The 3,199-nt window shown below is 34.4% G+C and overlaps 1 protein-coding gene across 1 annotated transcript in view; it reads right to left on the bottom strand.

Annotated features, from left to right (window-relative positions):
- hcn1 (hyperpolarization activated cyclic nucleotide-gated potassium channel 1) overlaps positions 1-3,199 on the bottom strand; it is a gene marked incomplete at its 3' end in the record, with an annotated part of 81,588 nt that overhangs the window by 19,308 nt on the left and 59,081 nt on the right.

Consider the following 3,199-nt stretch of genomic DNA (forward strand, 5'->3'; position numbering starts at 1 on the left):
GTGTGTGTGTGTGTGTGTGTGTGGAGGGAGGGGGCGAGGGGGGGCAATGAGAGAGAGGCAGGTGGTGAAGGGAAGTAAAAACAAGAACCGGCCCAGGGCTATGTCAAGCCAAGGTAGCGGTTCTGATCACGCAGTCCTAACGTGAATTAACATGCTACACCTGACACCTCGGAGGCAGACAGGATAGACTGCTAACCAACAAAACAACAAGCTGAAAAGATAATTATCTGCATTCATCTCAAATTATATTTTGTCTATGACTTGTTTTGGTACCACTTTACAATAAGGCTCACCTCATAGATGGCTTATAAATAGTTTTTGTTGTCAATTCATCTGTAAATACTTTATAAATCATTAATAAGTGTTTATTAAGCATTAATTAAGGACAAGAAAGAGACATAACTTTCCGGTTTCTTGCCAAATAGTGAGCCAAATCGGTTCATGTACACATTACATCTAAAGGTACTCTATATACTACTTTGTAAGCACATAATCTATTGGAAACATACATATTACATATAATATTATACAGTATTATTATACATACTCACAGTTATCAAAGGGAGCCTTATTGTAAAACAGTTCACTATTTATAAGGCTCCCTTATGACATTTATACACATTTATTAGTCATTAATAGTGTACCTACTGTTTTACACTTTAAAATAAGGTTCCACTTAATAATTATGAATAAGGATAATGAAGTAATGCAGTACAATATTATATGTAAAATATGTTTCCAATGTGCTTACACAGTAGTAACCTAGTCTGAAATGTTAAATACAGCACCTTTATGTACATGAACAGATTTGGCTCACTATTTGGCAAGAAACCATAAAGTTTTGTTTCTTTCTTGCCCTTAACTAATGCATAAGAAACACTTATTAATGATTTATGAAGTGTTTACAGATGAATTAATATTATATCTATAAACTATAAGCCATATATAAGGGGAGCCTTTTTGTAAAATGGTATCCTTTTATTTTTTTTAAGTGCAGCATTGAGTATTAGCGTCTGCCAAGAATATCAAGTCATTCTAAATTGAATTTGTGACTCTGTGTCCTTTTTTTTGTCTCTGGTTGCAAATATCCATCTGTTTCCTGACTCTTCTGGGGCGTATGATTTTATTTTCTACAACCATTAAAATAAAAATGTTGCATTGAGCTGTTGTCAAATTTCAAAAACATGTCAAGATTATGTCAAATTTACCAAGAGACCTATTCCTTCATAAGTTCATCAATAAGAAGTTAGCAGTAATGGAAGGAGTCAAAATAATAAGAAGAAACTGATCTTATTTGTTTGAGGATCTGATAGAAAAATACTGGTCAAACTGTAAAAAAATCTCATCACTTCTCTTGTGAAATTCATAAAATCCATTAAGTTGCTCTTTGTGTTTGTGTTTCCGTATGACTTCCATTACATGTTGATAGGCAAGCAGAACTTTTGCAAACGTTCATGAAAGAGTCATCAGAAGAAAGCTTTCCCCTGTCCTTGCTGCAACATTTAGCATCAGAAGTTAGCAAACGATAAGCCTGGTGTATTTTGGAAACAAGCTCATGAAAACAGAAGAAGTTACATTAGAAGAGTTTGCCGTTGGTATTTAAAGGTTAGTCAGGACAAAAGGAGGTGAATAGTTTCCATCTCTTTAACTTCTAATTTTCTTAGTCAATCAATTCTGTTCATGGCTTTTATCACAGCCAATAAGATGAATTTTCTTGTACAGAAAATAGTACTCAAAGCATTTTGTGGTTTATCTTTTTTTGCAAATACCAAAGATGATACCAGGATGTTTATGTTCTATTGTATTGTATTATATTGTATTTTATTCTATTTTATTCTAAAGCCTTGATCTTCTAAGGTGGCACAAACAAAAGTCAAAGAACCCAACAAATCGTTCATACAACAATATGGTCATTACTCCAAACCTTTAAATGCACCACATACATATGTTCTGTCAATTGGAAGGGAACATATTAAATGATCCTTAAGAACCTTTGTTTCTTTCTACAGATCAAGAGAAGTTCCACAACAGAAAAAAGTGCTGGACTTTCAGCTACGGAGGACAAGCTTGAGCCCATAAAATCACTTCTGGGTCAAGTTTTGACAAGAAAATGTCACTCTCCTATAAAAGCATTTTAATTACTCAGTAGTTAAAATAGGCAGTATCACTACTTGATAATAGTTTACAAAAAGAACTGTGGTTGTAGCTGAAACACAGTCTGGACTGACATTTACTCGGTCAACAAACCAGCTGAAAATATGCTAAAACAACAAATTAATTATTTCCTGGTTGGTTTTAGGCAACAAAACTGTTAATATCAGCTGGTTAATATTAGGGAAAAAACAAAGTTAGGGTTTAAATGTAATATAAAAGATCATTTTTATTACTATATTTGTTTTTATTGCTAATTAACACTATTTTGACACTTGTAGATGTTTTGATTATTTTGTCTTTTGGGGTTGTTTTGGGGTGAATGAAAGTCTTGAACAACTTTAAGGTTTTTGCAGTTAGAACCACACGTTTGCAAGATGCCAAAAGGGGTTTTGCTAAACAAAGACCAAACATTCAAGAAAGAATGAAAAATGACAAAACAAATCTGTTAATATCAATTAGAAAAGCAATTATCATTTTATTGCTGTATATTTAGAAGTTAATCCATTTTTAGAACATGAAGATTATGTAACTTGCAATTCAGTTTGTTTAATCCTTGTATATTTATGGTTAAACACTTTTAGATGTGTGCAGATGTAAGATCTAGTCTGCATTTAATTTAATCTTTGCTGGAGTCTAAGTTCTGACCACTTGAACCTGAAGACAAGCATCAGGCTCAAAGCAGACGAAAAGAGAGAAAGGAGAAAAGAAAGTTTGGCTCATCCATTTTGATCAGACACAGTTTCCTCGCAGATTTGTGACAGACAAGGCGGGGAACACAATCTTCTCATGCAGTCCAGACAGTTGAAAATAAACAGTGTCTCTCTTGTTCCCCTGGGTAATCAGAGTGAAGCAGCAGAGGAGAGCAGACAGCAGCTGTGAGGTTGGTAGCTCAGGCCGGTGGCAAACTCTTTGACCGCCGTGGCACAACCAGCCCCACAAAATGAATTTTGTCAGCAAGAGAGAAGACTCTTAACTCACAATGGGCCTCATGCAAGAACATGTTCGTATTCTTCTCCTAAATTTCTCTTACTTTTGTTCGTACAAA

This window comes from Austrofundulus limnaeus, unplaced genomic scaffold (assembly GCF_001266775.1).
Source record: "Austrofundulus limnaeus strain Quisiro unplaced genomic scaffold, Austrofundulus_limnaeus-1.0 Scaffold36, whole genome shotgun sequence".
In the NCBI taxonomy this organism is placed as follows: Eukaryota; Metazoa; Chordata; class Actinopteri; order Cyprinodontiformes; family Rivulidae; genus Austrofundulus; species Austrofundulus limnaeus.